Genomic DNA, 18,739 nt, shown 5'->3' on the forward strand with positions numbered 1-18,739 from the left:
ATTGAATGAGAGTGGCATTCACTCTGGGAAAGTATCAAGACTTCCTGCCGAGATCCAGCTTCCAAAGGGTGGAAAAATGTTTTATTGTTCCTTAAAAATATGGATAGCTTTAAGTAGTATTAAAAAAAAAAACACAAAATATGGTTCTTAAGAAGTTAAAAGACTTAAATGGAGAAACCTCCACACCTTAGTAGAGAACCTGGCACTTAGGCATTTAAAACCCGCAGTCGGGATCCCTGGGTGGCGCAGCGGTTTGGCGCCTGCCTTTGGCCCAGGGTGCGATCCTGGGGACCCGGGATCGAATCCCACATCGGGCTCCCGGTGCATGGAGCCTGCTTCTCCCTCTGCCTGTGTCTCTGCCTCTCTCTCTCTCTCTCTGTGAGATTATCATAAAATAAATAAATAAATAAATAAATAAATAAATAAATAAATAAATAAAATAAAACCCCCAGTCCTGGGATCCCTGGGTGGCGCAGCGGTTTAGCGCCTGCCTTTGGCCCAGGGCGCGATCCTGGAGACCTGGGATCGAATCCCACATCGGGCTCCCGGTGCATGGAGCCTGCTTCTCCCTCTGCCTGTGTCTCTGCCTCTCTCTCTCTCTCTGTGACTATCATAAATAAATAAAAAATTAAAAAAAAAAAAAAAAAAAAAAACCCCCAGTCCTTCTCCAATAGGAAGGTCCACTGTGCTACGAAGAAGGTAGTATCTGAGCTAGTGGTACTGTCTTTTACTTGAAGCCAGTGATGTCAATAGTGAGTTAACGGCACTGAGGGCACCACTGCTGCCACTCCCAGAAGCTTTAGGTTTTCACCAAAGACACCATCGTTGTCCATTAAAGTTGACTCATGCTTCTGTGCTAGGCCACCTCACTGGGCTCTTGCTTCCTAGGATGAGAATCCACCTGCTGGAGTTGCTTCTATGACCCTGGTCCCGGCTGGCTCTGCAAATTGAGGTGTGTTCCTTATCTACCTTCACTTCTGCTTCTCCCCGAAGTGCTACTTGTGTGCCCCCAATATCTTAAGGAAATTTTGCATGACTGTGCCTGATTCTGCTCTTCGCCATTCCAGCCCTCTCTTCTTAGGACGTGGTCACACCCACAGGATGCTGGATGGGAACAAGCTGGGAGGCATACACCAGCTGTTGCTCAAAACCACTCCTTTCCTCAGAGGTCAAACGCATTATGATTAGTGGCAGCTTGGGTTTGCCAGTGTCTCCCTTGGAAAGAGAACTTCCTCATTGGCCTCTTGGTCCGTCATACACATTGCTTCCTGATAGGCTTCCCCACTGGTTCTCTAGATAAGGCTGGACATATCTGGGCCCCAGCAGAGAGAAAAATGAGACAATAAAAGTTAAAAGCATAACTTTCATGGGGCCTTCAGAACTTATCAACAGAAAATTATTGCTGAGATGTCAATATAAGAACCTCTTGGATGAACATTAGGAAAAAAAAAAAAAAACAGTGGAGAGGACACTGACTGAGAACATTGGTTAAACACAGAGGCTGAAAGCCCTAGCCTTTGAGAATAGATGGGTGAAATTGTACCAAAACCAGTAGCAGAGGAGTGATCCACAGAGCTGGCCTCTGTGTGTGAATGCTGAGCACTCAGAGGACCTGCAGGAGGCTCCCTTTGGGGCTATTGGATACAACAGGGGCCATCCCAGGGCTAGGGCCCCTGCTAGGAACTTTCCAGTACACTATCTCTAATCTTCAGACAACCCTGTATTACTGGAAAAAAACACCTGCCCACACCGACTCCCTCCCTTACTCAACACTCGGGGGCCCATGAGAAGAGCCTGGTCTCAGAGCCAATGTAATCTGGGGGCCCAATGAAGCGCAAAGGGCAGTTCTGTGGTTTTGATAGAGCTTTTGCATGTGTTCAGGGAGAGTGGCTTTTGCAAGAAGGGGGACTGGAGAGAGTTGAATTGGGTGCAGAAGATAATAAGAAGAATCTGTTTTTCCTCTCAAGGGTGGGGGCAGAGAAGAAAGAGGGCAGAAGAGAAAAAAGAGGAGGTTTGTGAGCATGTTGGGAGACCAAAGCCAGAAGCATGGAAGAAGCCTGGGGACCAAGAGACTCAGAGAAATGATATTCATGTTTGGGTACACTTGACTGCATGTAAATCCTTCCATGCTCTGTTCAAAGGCCTTGGGTGAATGAGTTTTTGTTAAAATTAAGAAAACGGCTGAGCTCCACTGCTAGATTGACATGGCACAGGTCTGAGGCAGGGTTTGCTGCACATTGGTAAACATTTCCAATGTCCTTAGAGTCTCTGCAGAAACAACCTTTCCAAACTGATGCACAACATGGGTGTTCCATAATTTTCTTTACTCTGCAAAATTGGGCATTCTAGTTGTTTCCAGCCTCGTTTTGTTTGTGCATACATTATTTACTGAGCCACAATTTAGTCACCCCAAAATAATATCAGACAATCCAGACTAACTAGGATTCTCAAATTCTTGAGAGACTGACCATGCAAATGAACAATGGCCAGATCATATGTAAAAATTGAACCCTGACCCCCAACCCCTGCAGCAACCAGCCCAGGAAGGTAAAACACAACCTCTGTAGTAATCAGCCCGTAATCACCCACTTCCCTAAATTTTGCCTAAGCTTCCAACTCAGGACCAACCAGAGAAAGTCAAATGTACTCTCTGAACCAATCACACCATGTGCCCTGCTCCTGGTTATGCCACCTCCGGCTACCCGCCACACCAATGACTTCCAGCCGGAGTGTACCTGAAACCTTCTCTAGTTTTCACTGTGGAGCTTTCCTGCTCTCCTACTTGTCTTTGAGTCTCTGCCAAGAGCAGGCGATGGTGGCTGAGCTCCTTGCCATAGCAGGCTCTGCATAAATAGCCGCTGCTGCTCTTTGCTTGTGCCCACACTGGGTGGTCTTTGCTTGTGTCCACATACTCCTCGCAAGGCTTGTGTCGGGTTAACCCGGTAGACACTGAACCTTGAGGAGTGTCACAGGCAAAGCCCCTGTGGCAGCAGGGCTTTTTCCACCAGGAGCCATCGGAAAATACCTGGCTATTTCTGGAAGGATGTCTAAGAGAAAACCCCCGCCTCCACAGCCCACACATACCTATCAGCCAGGAGGGCCCTGGGGCCCGGTGCCTTCCTCGAGGGTGCACAGCAGCCACAGCAGCAGCAGGAAGCCACAGGAAAAGAACTGGGCTGCGGAGACCCAATGGCTTAGTCTGTCCCAGCTCCACATGGACAGTCTGTGGTGCCCGCCAGTTACCACCGCGAGCACTGAAGTCACTTTTCAAAGTGTGGTCACACAAACTCCACCGGGCCAGCCAGGGGTTAGAACACTCAGGCGCAGTTGTCAAAGCAAAGAATTACGTGCCAGTGACTAGAAGTCAGGACTGCAGGTAAGCAAGGGCCCAGGAGGACAGCCTGCAGGTTAACCCTTTGTGGGGAGCCTGGCCGGTCACCTCACCAGAGAAACCGGCTGCACAGCGGGCAGGATGGCATGAGGGGGAGGGCCCAGGCGTGGGGTTCAGTCACACTGAAACTGGGTGATTTTCTCTCCTGCCACTCCGGGGGCTGGGGCCATGCCGTGGGCTCCCACCGTGTGGAAGGCAGGGGAACCACTGGGAGACTGATTTCCTGATGAGCCACTCGGTGTTGTCAAGCAGGGCCTTCCCTTTCTGCTCCAGGGCTTTCGTCTTCTCTCCTGGGGGCTCCTTCTGGGGGAGGGGAGGGAACAGTGGGGGGTCCTTCTTCAGTGCCACAGCAGTTGCTGACATTCTGGACTCCTGGCGAAAATTCTGAACAGATCCTTTTTATTTATTTTTTATTTATTTTTAGATTTTATTTATTTATTTGATAGAGAGAGCCCACAAGCAGGAGAGAGATAGAGGGAGAAGCAGACTCCCCACTGTGCAGGGAGCCAATCCCTGGGACTTGATCCCAGGACCTGGAGATCATGACCTGAGCTGAAGGCAGATGTTTAACCCACTGAGACATCCAGGTGCCCCTGAGAAGCTCCTCTTTAGCTCTACATTTTGAGAAATGATGCGGCTGCAATTTGAATAGTCTTTTAAAGTCTGTTAAGCACCAGTTACAAAACCCACTTGGTTTAATCTCTGCAAACCTTCCAAGATGGTATTATCGTTATCCCTCTTCTGAGGCTCAGAATATTTAACTGACTTGTCCAAGATCACACAGCTAGGAAGGTAGGCAGCCAGAGCCCTCCTGACTCCAAGCTCCAAGATGCATACTTTGGTGGTGGGGTGGTGGTGGGACGTCCAGCTCTTAACAGAGCCTGAACTGTTTGCCCTAAACTTCCTGATACTGTAGAGGATGGGGAGTTTGAGGCAACAGTGGGATGGGGTTTGCAAAGCTCAAAGGGAGGCCCAGGCTGGAAATAGCCTCTGGGTTCTCTTCAAGCCCCAGATAGGGAGTGCCTAAGTGAAACCACTCTTCTGGTATTTGAATGGAACAAAAAGCAGGAAATACTAGGAGTTGACCGGTGGCTGGGATGGCCGGTAACATACACTTTAACTATAATGAACTAGTCATTTCCTGGAACATTTAAGAAAAAAGTGACTGAGAAGGCTCCGGCTCCCGGTCACCAGCCCAGCCAGCTGCAGAGAAGGAAACAAATGAGTTTCTATAGATGGAATCCTTTGTTTCAGTACAGGTTAATTGTGGTTATTTGTAAGCAGGGGTGGGAGAGTTAACACCTTGATGCTTCCCTCATGGTAATACTTCTGGAGGAAAAACTTCTGGGGTGGGGCGGGGGCGGGGGGACCCTGGAGGGGATTGCTTAGAAGAAAGATCCTAAGTCTGGAGAAATTGGGAGGTGTCAAATCAGATGTTGTAAAGGGTAAGGAGTCTGTGAATCTGGGAAAGAAAGGATATTTTCCTGGAAAGGGTTTCCCCTCTTTATTCTCTTTTCATGCCACGTTTAGGTAACAAGACAAAGTGATAATAAATTCCACCCCCAGACGAAGTAGGAATGCCCAGGGTAGTAGCAAGCCTGTGCACAGTCTGTCCTGGCTGAGTGCAGAGGCACCCAGGGAGGGCCAGGCCTGCTTTCCCACCCCTCCTGATGCCAGTACCACCAATGTGGCTAGTGAGCACCCCCCGGGAGCTGGGAAGGTGGAGATCCTACCTAGTTCCTCCTTCACAGCCTCTGCACAACTTTCTCCCACAGGCTCCTCACGCCTAGGGCAGCCTATCCTACAAAGAGGTGCTGGCAGGGACAGCACGTGCGTTTAGATTGATTCTGTACTTGCTTTCCTTCTAAGTTACCCAGAACACGGTGCCTTAGAGGACCAGATTCCTTCCTTGCCTGGGAATAGGGAGAGAGAAGGAGCTGGAAGTGGAGGAAGCCAGCTTTCTGCCTTTCTCATTCTCCAGTCCTATCTTCTTCTAGTACCCTGGCCAGATTGCACCCCATGAGTGGAACCTTCCTGCTGATCTTCTGTGAAACTAGCATCAGGGCACTGGGTGGTATGGGGGTGATGGCCACCAATGGTACAGGTAGGGGAAGGAGATCTCTCTGTGCCATCCTCACAGGGCTGGACTATGTGCTTCAAAGACTGCTTGGGATGCTTGAGGTGGGACTGAGTTTTGACTTGAAGACTTTTGAAATCTTTGTGAAGAGAATAGAAGACATATGGCGAACCAACAATAAACCCAGATTTTCAAGAGTCCCTAAGTGAGACTTGGGTTCTGCAAGAGGTAAGACTTGGATATAGCTTTAGGACAGATGGTTACTTAGTTCTGGGAAAACCAATGAAATGGCCCATTTATTATGTAAATGTAGAGATACAGTAGTTGTAAGGGAAAAGTGCTCTGAGTGGTGAAGTGAATGAGTGTTTTTATGTTGGAGTCTGATAGAGGTCTCTGTTATGCTTCTTTAGGAAAAAACTGGATTTAGTGAGAAAGGACAACTTTCTCATCCAAGCCAATACCTCACTGAAGCTTGTCTGTGTTTTTGTACAGCTCATAGTAGATGAAGAACTTGCTCCTGCAAGGCCTTTGTGGGTACCATGGGGACAAGCAACACAGAATTAGGGACATTCTATGTGGGGCTTAGTGCCACAGCCTGCTCTGATATCTCCAAGGAGAGACCCTGTTGGTCAGGACACTGGCATTCTCATGATGGGCACCATTAGCAATGAGGCCCTTTGGAGGGGTTCTCTAGAATCAAACATTTAGTAGGCGGGGCATGGGAGTTTGTATCTTAACTCTATGGCCCCCTCAGAGGTCAGTGAATAGAATTCAGAGACTTTATGTTTTTGAATGAAAAGAAACTTAAGGGACACCTGGGTGGCTCCATGGTTGAGCATCTGCCTTCAGCTCAGGGTGCAATCCTGGAGTCCCAGGATAGAGTCCCTCATCTCGGGCTCCCCATGGGGAGCCTGCTTCTCCCTCTACTTCTCCCTCTGCCTCTCTCTGTATGTCTCTCATGAATAAATAAATAAAATCTTTAAAAAAAATAATAAATAAATTTTAAAAAGAAACTTTATTTTTACTACTTCCTTTTTACTAACTTCTTACTTTTTCTTATTTTTAAGTTTTTACTAACTTCTGAGTTTAGCATTTTCTTCACTAATGATGTAGGCAATCAACTGTAGTACTACTTGAAGAACTTGTGTCTTTGTCACCAATAGAAATCATAGCTATTTCATATCACTACACTGTTGTTATCTTGAAATATTTTTTACACTCATCACTGCTTCCAAATTACAGTAACTATTAGACCTGCCATTAAAATGCGGTAGAATTTTTTTTTTTTTAAGATTTTATTTATTCATGAGAGACACACACAGAGAGAGAGGCAGAGACTCAGGTAGAGGGAGAAGCAGGCTCCATGCAGGGAGCCTGATGTAGGGATTTGATCCCGGGACTCCAGGATCAGGCCCTGGGCTGAAGGCAGGCACTAAACCGGTGAGCCACTCAAGGATCCCGGAACATGGCAGGATTAAACCAACCTTCTAGTTGGGATCAGGTAACTGAACATTTGTAAGTGGTTTAAACTGATTCTTGGCCTGGACCATCCTGAAGGGCATAAGATACGGAACTGTTTGGGCAAAGGTGCAAGTGCTTACCCAGTATTCCCAGCCAATGCACCCACCTTGAACACAACTTATTTTGCCAGTGAAAACTAATATCAAACATTTACTATACAAATTAACAAGCCCTCTGATGTTAACATAGATAAAGATAGTTGAAGTTGTTGTGGTACCCTTCTCTTGCTAGAGTCTTTTTTGCTTAGAGCTCTGTTTAGAGTCTTCCACAGGTATTCATCTCTGAAGAGTGAATCTCCTTCAGAGGACTCCAAATGTTAATTAACTATCCCTACGGTGTAGATGACATATATATCTTATTAACTATGCTGAGATTTTAAAGTAAATGATAGAAGTATAACACAAATCAAGGCTGACCTAGAAGTTTGGTAGAAATTATAGGTCATCTGACACCCAATGAATATTCGTGTTTCTCTTAGCTAAACATCAAACTTTCCCATGAATTTACAGTTGAAACCACTTGGGAGACAGCACCAGGTATATGGGTTCCCATACTTCCATACAGAACCCCCTGGTCATGGGTGGGTTGCCTCCAGATCAGGCTTAGCCAACTCTATAATGCCAGGTCACTAGAAAAAGAGTTTCTTAGAAGCAGAGAGATAGGGGCACCTCGGTGGCTCAGTGGTTGAACGTCTATCTTTGGCTCAGGGCGTGATCCCTGGGTCCTGGGATCAAGTCCCACATTGGGCTCCCTACAGGGAGCCTGCTTCTCCCTCTGCCTATGTCTCTGCCTCTTTCTCTGTGTCTCTCATGAATAAATAAATAAATTCTTAAAAAAAAAAAAAAGGCAGGAGATCATTGCTGCATCCCCCTTGCCCCTTCTTTGGAAAGAAGCAAAGTATTTCACAGAAAGTCAGCAAATAAATGCAGAATGGCTGCCTTACCCTGCTCTTCTTAGCTCTGTATTGCAAGTGTCCCATTCCCACAGGTGCTAGATCTAGCTAAATATAGCCAAAGTATTGAATCCAAGAGCGGGAGATGCTAATCTTCATCACCCTTGGTATCATTTTCAAATGTGAAGAGGCTCGGTGCCTTTTAGCAAACAGAGCTACAGGGTTCCATTTTCTCCCTTTTCAAATGGAACTACTCTTTGGCCAGAAAGAAAAGTTACTTAAAACCTTAGCATTATTAATGCAGAAAGGGACTGCAAAGAGCATTTGGTCGTCCAAGTTTCCCATTTAACAGATGAGGAAACAAAAGCCAAGAGAATCACCTTAATAGCTACATAGCTGGCATGCTGAGCAGTCTGAGAGGATCTTCCTTCAACACAAACATCTAGTCCTTATTGAGATGAGACAGTGAGAGATGATGAAATTCAATCTTCAGAGTAAGCATGTAGTCCATAGGCCAGCATTAACAACTCTGAAAATGCACTGGGGAAAATATCTCACTTGTAGTAGCAGCCAAACATGATAAAATTCTCTAGGTAGGTGTATTCTTCACATCATCCACGAAAATGAATTCTGGATGGATTAAGGATCCAGACATAAAGAAATGAACAAAACCAACAGTAACAACAACAAAAACGCAAAAATAAATAAATAAATAAATAAATAAATAAATAAATAAATAAATAAATAAACTAGAAGAAAAGATTGGAGAATATTTTCATGATGAAGCTTGGAACAAATAACCTTTCTAAGCAAGACACAGAACCCTAAATTATAAGTGGAAATATCTACAGATATGACTGACTGAATAAAATTAAAAACCACTGTAAACACTTGGTCAGATCCTGAGGTCTCCAGTTAGGCCTGTCAGGTGGCTCCAGCTCCAGGTCTAGCTGGGGCTCCCCCACAGCTCAGGACTCCCCACCACACAACAGAACTGGAGAAAAGTGCAGGGAAATGAGTATCAGCCGAACAACATCAAATGCAAGCACAAGCCCTGCTGGATCTGGCACTTGAGCACACTTTCCAGCATCCAGATCGTCCTTCACCACCTGCACGACAGTCGCAAGTCACTGAGCCATTGAGGAGTGTGAAGCTGCCATTGGGACTGTCATTAAAGCATTTGTCTATCCTGAAACCTCTCCTGCCGCAGTTTTTGTGGGAAGCAGGGATGATTCAGATGTAAGGCTCCTCACATTGTGGGGTTGGTCCAGGGGGAGAAATCTGGGACTGTGCTGACAGTGGGAGTAGGAAATCAGACCTTACCCGGTCCCTTTCTATGATTTTGAATTAAAAAGAATTTTGAATGTGCGGTAGCAGTCCACAGAATAGTACAGTGAACCCTGTGTGCCCAGTACACAGCTCTGACTATCAATTATCCACAACCCACTTGCCCCCTCCTGTCTTTGTTTTTTTGAAGCACATCTCAGGCATTGGGTTATTTCTTCTGTATTTCAGGATGCATGTCTCCAAGAAAAGGGCCCTTTAAAACATAATCACAGCGGCACCTGGGTGGCTCAGTCAGTTAAGCATCTGCCTTCTGCTGGGGTCATGATTTCAGGGTCAGGGATTGAGCCCCTCATTGGGCTCTCTGCTCAGCGGTGAGCCCGCTTCTCCCTCTGTTTGCCTGCCGTTCCCCCTGCTTGTGCTCTGTCTCTGTCAAATAAGTAAATAAAATCTTAAAAAAAAAAAGAAAAACATAATCACAAAGCTTTTCACACCTAAAAAATGGTTGACAATTCCTTAATATCATTGTCTAATAAGTATTGAAATTTAAAAACATTTTAAACAAAGGCAAATGAAAAACAGCAGATTAAGAGAAAATGTTTGTAACATACGTAGCAAACAAAGGGTTGATATCCACAATATATAAAAAATTTCAATAAATAAATACACAAAAATACAAGTAAGTCAATAGAAAAGCAGAAAAAAGATAGAAACTGAACTGGTCAATTACAGTAGGAATACAAAACATCACTGAGCACATGAGCAGATGGTTTTTAATTGTGGTTTTCAGACCACACTCAGTTTCAGAACCATTCAGACAAGAGTATTAAATCATAGGCCAGGGATGGTCTCAGGAAAATGGGCTTTCTAGAAAGCTGGAAAGGTGTAGGCAGAGCTTTGGTTCAGGTAGACCTGGCCTTGTTAAGTTTATTTCAAAAACCAAGAAAGCCCATGATTGATAGACCTTCCTTTAGACAGAAATATGGCTTGTGTGTATAAAGATGACAAGAACCCTGAGTAGAGTAAGGTGAAGGCATAATAAGACTTGAATTTTTCCACATCTGACTTGACTGCCTTGGTAGGCATAGTGTGCCCCACTTCACTCCCTAGGGGCTGGGGAAAGCTGTGCTGAGATATCTGTCTTTGCTCTGTGTGGCCACACCACCCTGATAATATTTTGCATCATTGGCTAATGAAATCCAGACCTTACTTTATCTTACATTAGGTGTGTGTTGTTGCGTGTATTTTCTCCTATCAACTGATAACTACCTGAAATGCTGCGATGTTGATCCTAATTAACCTAAAAAAACACAAATTAAAATATGATACATCTATTTTTATCTAACTAATCAGAAAAAAATTCAAATGCTTATAGCTCTAGTTTGGCAAGAGGTGGGGATAAGGTGCATACCAACAAACTGTTGGTAAGGATATTATTAATAAAGCTATTTTGGAGTCCAGTTTAGCAGTATCTTAAATACTGAATGTGTGGTTCCCTTGAATGTAGCAATTACAATTCAGGACTATGGGCACATGCTTAATCCACATGGATAAAAATTCTATTGCAGTGTTATTTGTATTGAAAATTTAAAAAAAGTTTGTTAATAAGAAAATGATTAAATAAACGAAGCATATTCATGCGTCTTTATGTTCTTTTGGAAGCAGATCTTGTGACTAGGATTGGAGCACAAGATGTTTGGGAAGTGTAAGTAGAGAATTGGGGAAGTGAGGAAGGGAACCTACAGAGCCAGTAAAGGCTTTGTTATTAAGCTAGCTGTCCTGGGGGAGTAGCTAGAGTTAAATCTTTCAGGGAAACCAAACAAACAGTGTAAAGCACATGCCTCAGAAATACCTGAGCCGAGGGGCCAAGGAACTGGGGTATTTATACTCCTACAACTTTTAGGCTTTGTTAAAGCCTGTTTCTCACAGAGACATTAATTCCCAAATACTTGCAACCAACTGTCCAAGGGCAAATTGGTTTCAGTGGCTGGAAGGAGCTATATATCCAAGAAGAATGGAAAACCCTGGACTTGAGAAGTCATGCTGTTCTACGTGGAAATGATGGAGGTTTCTGAGGGGATATGAGTAAAGCATCAACAGTGTCTGTTACATATGCTGACAAATACAAAGAGGCCATTCAAAAGAATAAGACAAACTGGAGAGCAAATAAATATATATTGTATGCTCCTACCTTTGTAATAAAAATACGTACCACATGGTCCACATGGTTACCGCTGAAGAGAACATAGTAAAGTATGGATTTTAATTTTAATTTTATATGTTTTTGCTTTTTGTTTGTCTGTTTTACAACAAGCCTATAGAGTACTTTTTAAATTAAAGGAAAAAATAAAATTAAATGAGGAGAAAAAAATTCAGGAAATTCATTCATGAGAAAAAGAGAATAAAGCTGAAGAAACTGAAAAATAGGGGGCTCCTGGGTGGCCCAGGGGTTGAGTGTCTGCCTTTGGCTCAGGGCATGATCCTGGGGTCCTGGAATCGAGTCCCACATCAGGCTCCCTGCAGGGAGCCCACTTCTCCCTCTACCTATGTCTCTGCCTCTCTCTGTGTGTCTCTTATGAGTAAATAAATAAAATCTCTTAAAAAACAAAAAGGAACTTAATAATATATAGGTAGGACCGAACAATACATCTTAATTCAGTCACTCAACACATTTTTTTGTCAGATGCCTTCTGTGTAGCAGGCTCCATATTAGATACTGGCTAAAGTGGCCAATAAATACTTTGCCAAGTGATGTGCTAAACTCATTGATTTAAGTATCACCTCTCATAAATTCTTTTTTTTTTTTAAATAAATTCTTGACGTTGGAGGAAAATTGGTTATTTTATTCTTGAAACATCCATGCCATTTCCAAAGCTTCTGAAGCTAAATATTTATGCTTTTTTTAAAAATATTTATGCTTTTGAGGGGTTTCTATAGGTGCTTCTTTTAAAAGGGGGAAAACACAGAGCTTCAGGACACTTTACAAATTTAAAAGCACTAATACATAATAAATTGTTATTTTTTCATATGCTTCCGAAACAGAAGTGAAGTGTTTACCGACAAATGCCCAGGGTGGCGGCTCTTTCACCCACCTGAGAATTTTAACTGTGCTTCCCAGGTACATTACTCTTGGACTATATAGTTATGCCATTGGAGTTAGAAAAACATTTTTCTGCAAAAAAAAAAAAAAAAAAAAAAAAAAAAAAAAAAGGCTATCTCTTTTCCCTCAAACCTGAGATACCAACTCTATGGAAAAGAAGAATGTACGTGGAGAACTAGGCAATCTCTTCCACCCTTGGGAGCAATGCTAGGTACCTCTTTCTTCACAGTGGCCTCCTTCATTTCATCCAGAACTTGGTTCTTGTTCAGAACCAACAAGATCAGAAAACTCTCCAATGTTTTAAGAACCACAGATCAAAGCCTTTGACACTTCTTCCAGGTCATCCTCAAATTACTTCAAAGTGTTTGTTCTTACCTGGCAGGAGGGTAGGAGCAAGCTTGAAAGCCATACCTGGAGATTTGCAGCCTTCCCTTTCCTGACAAAGCATCCCCCTCTGGGCAGCCTGGGTGGCTCAGCGGTTTAGCGCCTCCTTAGTAGACAAAACTCTTGCCTTCAGCCCAGGGCGTGATCTTGGAGACCCGGGATCGGGATCGAGTCCCACATCCTGTTCTCCCTCTGCCTGTGTCTCTGCCTCCCTCTGTGTCTCTCATGAATAAATAAAAAGCTTTCCCCTCTGAAGAGGTGATGAATTCAGCTATTTCAGGAGCAAGGACATAGATGTTACCCTGGCTCAGCTCTGAGTATCTGGCTAGAGTTCCCAACCAAAGGAAAATAAAACTTGAAAAGAAAAATCTCTCAGTATAGTTCATAAACTTGATTGGCTTCTTTTACAGATCTGCCGTCCACTTGTGTTAGGACAGCAAGGATATGGGATTTGAAGGGACTGAGGATTTGGTTCTGCTCACAGCTCAGCCTCCAGCTCAGCCTCCTATTAGCTGGGTGACCTTGGGCAAGTTAATTCAGCAAGGCATTTATTGAGGGCTTTATCCTTGAAAATTGCAAAGATGAAAGACATAGTTTCTTCCCTCAGGGAGCACAGAGAACGTTGAGTAGAAAATGATACATAAGCAAATAACTATCACAGTATGATAAATGATAAATGCCAGGGTAGAGGTCCGGGTCCCATGAGGGGAGCCTGGGGGAGGAGTACCTTGCTGAGCCAGGAGGGGGTGGTCTCCCAATCTTTTGGAGTTTCTGTCTTTCTGCTAGGAAATAAGGAGGTTTTATGTGTTTGTGAAGGGAACTATTATATCAGGATGCACTTTGCCTCCCAAGGGAATGACCTGCATCTGTCTCCATATACGAGAGGAAAAGAATGCCCCACTTGTCCCCACCAGGGACCCTCGGGAGAAAAGCTCTTGCCTCTCCCTGCTTCTGCCTCAGTTTCCCTGCACACTCTGTGTCCTTTCCTGGCAATTCATATGATCCAGATGTGACCCTCTGCAGATGTGCTAAACTGAGGGAGAGAAGATAAGCTGGATTGGTGGAAGGTGGAGCTGCTGAAGGAAAAAGAGTCAAAAGTCAGCTAAGGCAAGCCAAAGAAAGAGTGAGGAGGAGAGGAGAGATTAGAAGGGAGGAAACCAGAAAAGCTGGAGGCAAACTAAACCAGTTTTCACAGGAATTCCAGGAGCCTGACCTGTACTCAGACAAGACCAGAAGAAATGCTCTGATGGCTCTAGATGTTCAGGACTGTTTGACTTGTCAGGAGGATGAAGAAAAGCCACCAGAACGGTCTCCTTTTAGCAGCCAGATTCATTTAGCAAGAGTTTTGTCTACTAAGGAGGTAAAATCAAGATGATATTAGGAACTGACCACAGACTTTTTGGATAATTAGGGAAATTATAGCACCACTTGCAAAGGCATCTATGCTTTCCTTCAAAGGTGGATCTAAGACTGCGTTAATGTCCCCATCACTCATTCCCTAGAGCTGGGCACCGAGGGGAGTACAAAGTGGTAGGAGACTCAGCTCCTGCCTGGAGTTTTCTTCTAGCAAATGTTTATTGAGCACCCACTATACGCCAGGCACTGGACCCCATCTTAGAACTCAAAAATAAATAGAGCACAACTTCTTACCTCAAGGAGCTTACAGTCTAGTTAATTTGATAATAAAATGTCTTTCCATATTCCAAACAGTGACTGGAACAGACACTATATTTTTTTCTTTCCTGTGATTCTGTCAGTTTTCTGCCCTTCTTGAGAAAGTAAATCCCCTGAATTTATTCTAGAAGCTTGCCAGTTCAGCTCTGAGCTCACAGTGTTTATGACTGAGAGAGGAAAAAAATGGTCTGTTTCCATATCTCTCTGCTACAGGTTCAACAATGCACCTGGCTAGATCTAGAACATCCACTTTATTCTCTAAATGAGGTGTTACACACACTGAATCATTTTTCTGGCTTTTTAAAAAGCTCAGTTTAACCTTCCAATTTCCCACCTTTCTTTTCCACCTGCTTTGTTTAATAATTAGGCTATTTAATAAATGCTTTTCATGAGGAGGAGGGGGAGGGAGATAGTGATTGTTAGGGTTTACAAGTCCCTGGGGGAATACAGAAGCTGGCTCTGACAGAGTGATCACGTTCTGGGTTGTTCCCTGGACATCTTGCTGAGTGAGAAGGCCAGAGGCCTTTCCTGCTTCAGAGGCCAGGCTTGACCGACCTTGGGTCACATTCTGTCTCGAACAGCCTTGCCAAGGAACCAAGTTTGGCTCCTGTCTCTTAGCTTCCACATTGTTCCTGCTCCTAATTTACCTTTCATCTTACTTGGAGCTTTTACAAACAGCAGATAAGCACTGCTTTTCAGGTACATACTGGGTTCGGAAAATAGAGATCAGATTAGACCAGGAGTAGATAAAGAAAACGGCTCCAGGCCAGCCTGTAAGAGTGCAGATGAGTCAGGAGGCCCCACTGGAAAAAAGCACATCCAGTAGGAGGGCACTCCAGGCCTGAGCTTCAGGAAAAGAAGTGAGGAGTGCCTACCCATAGACAAGAGAGAGATGGAGACAGAGAGATAGGGACAGAACCAGAGATAGGGAAAGAAAGAGAGGTGAGGGGAATGTCTATTGTGCTTCATACAGGAAGGCTACACAACTTGGGGACCAGAGCACTGGTTTTGGAATCATAGAAATGTGGGTTCAGATTCCAACTCCACCTTGCACTAGCTGTATGATCTTAGGTAAGTCACTTAGCCTTCTCTAGCTTCCATTTCCCCATCTATAAAGTGGAGCTAATAATACCTATCTTGCACAGTCATTGTGAGAACTAGTAATAAAATGTCAAGTTACCTGCATACAATAGGTACTTAGTAAGTGGTAGCTATAGTTGTTTATTGAATACTTTTTTTAAAAAATTTTTTTAGAAAGAGTGCACACACACTGAAGATGAGGGCAGGGGGTGGCAGAGGGAAAGAGAGAGTTTTAAGCAGTCTCCACACTCAGCTTGGAACCCACCTCAGGGCTTGATCTCATGACCCCAAGATCATGACCTGAGCTGAAATCAAGGGTCAGTTGTTTAACTACTGAGCCACCCAGGGGCCCCTAGTGAGTACCTTTAATGTATTAGCTACTTAGCTCGGTTTGGGGGAATATGAGTAGGAAGTATGCTGTGATGTGTAGGATTGACCAATGAATGGCCTCAGGGGCTTTCTCTGAGGCTGCCTGGCAATGGGCTAGCTCCCTCTTGCTCCAACAGGGTGGGGGCTGGCTGTGCCAAACCTCAATTTCCTATGGGACTAGGAGATGTCAGGCCTCTAGCTGGACATTTCAAGCATTTCCCTAAGTAGTGGGACCCTAAACTCATACTGCTCAGTATCTGAACCCCAAAATACTTCCCTCCTTGCCTGCCAGCCAGCAAAGCTCCTCTCAAGCTGACCTATAAAAAGGAAGAGCAACAAGGAATTTCTCCTCAGGAGCACTGCCCTACGACATATCCAACTGCACCCCAGCCTGACCCTGCCTCTCGGCCAGAACCAGGGAGAATAGGGACCTGCATACCTGCCCCTCCTCTAAGTTTTACCTATACCAGTAATGCTGCTAGTACTGAGTCCTTCGCCAGAGCAGAAAGGTAGCCTTTTTTTTTTTTTAGAAAACAAAAACTCATGCTGTGTGATAAGTACTATGACAGAGTTATTTCATGTGGTCTGATTGGGGTGCAGAAGAGAGGTATCTAATTGCCTTTTGGAGAACGTGGTACTTGAGCTAACTTTGAAGGAATAGTTAGCTTAGGAAATGTTGGGTGTTCATGGAGAGGAACATTCCGTTCAAAGAGAACAGTATATGCAAAGCACGGAGGCAAGAGAGAAACTCTAAGTTCTGTTTGCTCAGAGTTGCATGAGAGGTGATGTGATAGGAGATGATGCTGGGAAGGTAGACAAGTCCTTGAGGGTTGTGCTGAGAATTTGGAATTTATCTTGGAGGTAATGGAGAGTCACCAAAACACTAGAAGTAGATGTCATTTTGGAAAGATCATTTTGCAGCCTACATGTAGCATGGTTTTGGAGAAACAAGACTAGACACCCCAGGTAAGAGGTGCTATTGCACAAATGTAGGTGGAACAATGGGAATACATGATGGAACACTCAAGGAAGAGGATTCGAGACATAGCATGTCAAAACTTTTTTAAAAAAAGATTTTATTTATTTATTCATGAGAGACACAGAGAGAGAGAGAGGCAGAGACACAGGCAGAGGGAGAAGCAGGCTCCATGCAGGGAGCCCAACATGGGACTCGATCCCCCATCTCCAGGATCACACCCTGGGCTGAAGGCGGCACTAAACTGCTGAGCTACTGGGCTGCCCACATGTCAAAACTATAACAGAGTTTAATGATCTTTAATTTTTTCTTTTACTGCTGAGGAAATTGGTGGCTAAAGGGACTATACAACGTTTGCAAATTGAATCTCCTTGCACCCCAAAATCTCCTTTTTCTAAGGAATTTCCCAGATGGTTAGGAAGACAGTCATGTTTTTCAGGGTCCACTTCACTAGGTATGTTATTCTTGGTCTGTGGAAGTGTACAGGTTGGGATGGGAGTGGGGAGGACTAATGAAGATTTTATTAGAACAGCAAAGGGAGCCAATTGTGGGAGTCTTTTTCCTACATCTAGTGGACTCTCAAAGTATCCTTCATTTTAGAGAAATGTGGGGTTTATTTGCAGAATCTCAACCTCTAGCATATTCATTTGTTTGTAGAAGAATTGACGAACAGCGCTATTTCCTATTAAAGAAAACACACTCAATTTATTCATACTTGCAGATGCCACAGGAGTGACCCTATAACGTACACAAAGTGACAGAAATTCAATCTGATGCAGTGAATGTGGGATACTGGCAAAGTCTGATTGGTCACCCTGTGTGCATCCTAGCTCTGACAACCAGCAATTCAGCATCATTTCTATAGAGCGAAACTTGAGGTGTGTCCATGAAATAATCCTCTGATACAGGTATTATTGGTCGCATTTACCAGAGAAATGGAGCTCAGAGAGCTTAAGATCATGCCTGTGGACACATGTAAGTAAGCAGTAATGCAGATGTTCAAACGCAAAAATGCCTGACTCGAATGCTCTATTCTTCAGCTACACTGCATCACCTCCTTGGAAGCTGACACAGGAGTTGCCATCAATTTCTGTTTTCGAGCTAAGATGTGTAAGCCCGGGGCTATCTGCGAAGCTGGCCAGAGAAAACATATGTAAAGTCTGATACTTTTGATCCTCTGACTCACTTGTGGACTGGACCACCTGTGGATGAGTTTGAGTTACTTTCAGGGACAGAAGATATCTTTCTTTGACAACACAGCTCTCATCACAGCTCTCAAGCTCTAACCCTTGGCAAGCATCTGGTTTGTATAAGGCCAGTGACACAAAACTACTGGAGTGTGGTCCTTGCCTTCCTGTCAGAGTCCTTCTCTCTTCTAAGGCCTGTCTTTCAAATACAGCACAATGTAGGCCTTTACAACATAACAATCACCTTTCTTCCCTTGAGTGAGGGTGAGGAAAAGAAATGCCAACTCTAATTTGCTATCTCTCTTCTTTCTTTTTTCACCCCAGATTATTTATCAATCTATTATTCTATTGACTTACATACTTATCTATGATTGAGGTATAAGTGACATACAATATTATATTAGTTTCAGGTATATAACATAATGATTTGATATTTGTGTACATTGCAACATGATAACTACAATAAGCTTTTTTCTGAAATATACTTTATTGTAATGCTTAATTATAAAATGTAATATGAATATTATAAATATGTAACAAATAACAAAAATAATGCTCATTATAAAATTATACACAAACATTTGAATGTATGTACATATACATATATCTATATATTTATGTGAGTATAGTATACAAATAAAGCCATCTCTATACATATATAGCTATATTCATAGTTTTTTTGCATTAATGGGTTCATACTGTATAAACTGTCTTGTAATTTTTTTCAGTTATCAGATAAACTGATATTCTTCATAAAATAGTACTGATGGGTTTCCCTGACAGCAAGTTCTGGAGAACTTCAGT

The 18,739-nt window shown here is 43.7% G+C and overlaps 3 long non-coding RNA genes across 4 annotated transcripts in view; 1 reads left to right on the forward strand and 2 right to left on the reverse strand.

Moving 5' to 3' along the window:
* Nucleotides 1-8,561, reverse strand: part of LOC144320744 (uncharacterized) — a 25,637-nt gene extending 17,076 nt beyond the window's left edge. Inside the window, exons 1-2 of one of the 2 annotated variants that reach the window (XR_013386348.1) lie at nt 8,262-8,561; nt 3,085-3,694 (exon numbers count right to left, since the gene is read on the reverse strand). This is a non-coding gene — a long non-coding RNA (uncharacterized LOC144320744). Of the gene's footprint in view, nt 1-3,084; nt 3,776-8,261 lie in introns of both variants that reach the window. The other variant, XR_013386347.1, reaches the window with a different exon arrangement.
* Nucleotides 1-18,739, reverse strand: part of LOC144320742 (uncharacterized) — a 147,675-nt gene that overhangs the window by 73,367 nt on the left and 55,569 nt on the right. The gene's annotated exons all lie outside the window — the stretch shown is intronic.
* Nucleotides 2,683-18,592, forward strand: LOC144320746 (uncharacterized). The gene is made up of 3 exons (XR_013386350.1): nt 2,683-3,376; nt 5,532-5,696; nt 17,789-18,592. It is a non-coding gene; the product is annotated as an uncharacterized LOC144320746 (long non-coding RNA).

The sequence above is a fragment of the Canis aureus genome, chromosome 9 (assembly GCF_053574225.1).
Source record: "Canis aureus isolate CA01 chromosome 9, VMU_Caureus_v.1.0, whole genome shotgun sequence".
NCBI lineage: Eukaryota > Metazoa > Chordata > Mammalia > Carnivora > Canidae > Canis > Canis aureus.